The sequence below is a fragment of the Penaeus monodon genome, chromosome 21 (genome assembly GCF_015228065.2).
Source record: "Penaeus monodon isolate SGIC_2016 chromosome 21, NSTDA_Pmon_1, whole genome shotgun sequence".
NCBI classification, from domain to species: domain Eukaryota; kingdom Metazoa; phylum Arthropoda; class Malacostraca; order Decapoda; family Penaeidae; genus Penaeus; species Penaeus monodon.
In genome coordinates, this window is record NC_051406.1 from 3,042,290 (window position 1) to 3,042,519 (window position 230).

Here is a 230-nt window from a genome sequence, read left to right on the forward strand (position 1 = left end):
ATTCCTTGCTTTTTTCGTAAATCATACTGATTGAAGATTGCAAGAAGCGTGCGAGTTGCCTTTTTGTCATTATCGAACCTGGAATGAATGCAACGTGGGAGTAGTTTATTGCTACTGTAATTTACTCTGTTATATGTGAGGTTACTGTGTTGGAAAGATTAATTTTTCAGAGATTAGAAAGCCGGAGCTCAATTTGATTGTCGTTTCTGTTAGGGAGATGGATTTGCATG

At 37.4% G+C, this 230-nt stretch overlaps 1 protein-coding gene across 1 annotated transcript in view; it reads left to right on the plus strand.

The window, feature by feature from the left end:
• Window positions 1-230, plus strand: part of LOC119586106 (alanine aminotransferase 1-like) — a 58,538-nt gene that overhangs the window by 52,451 nt on the left and 5,857 nt on the right.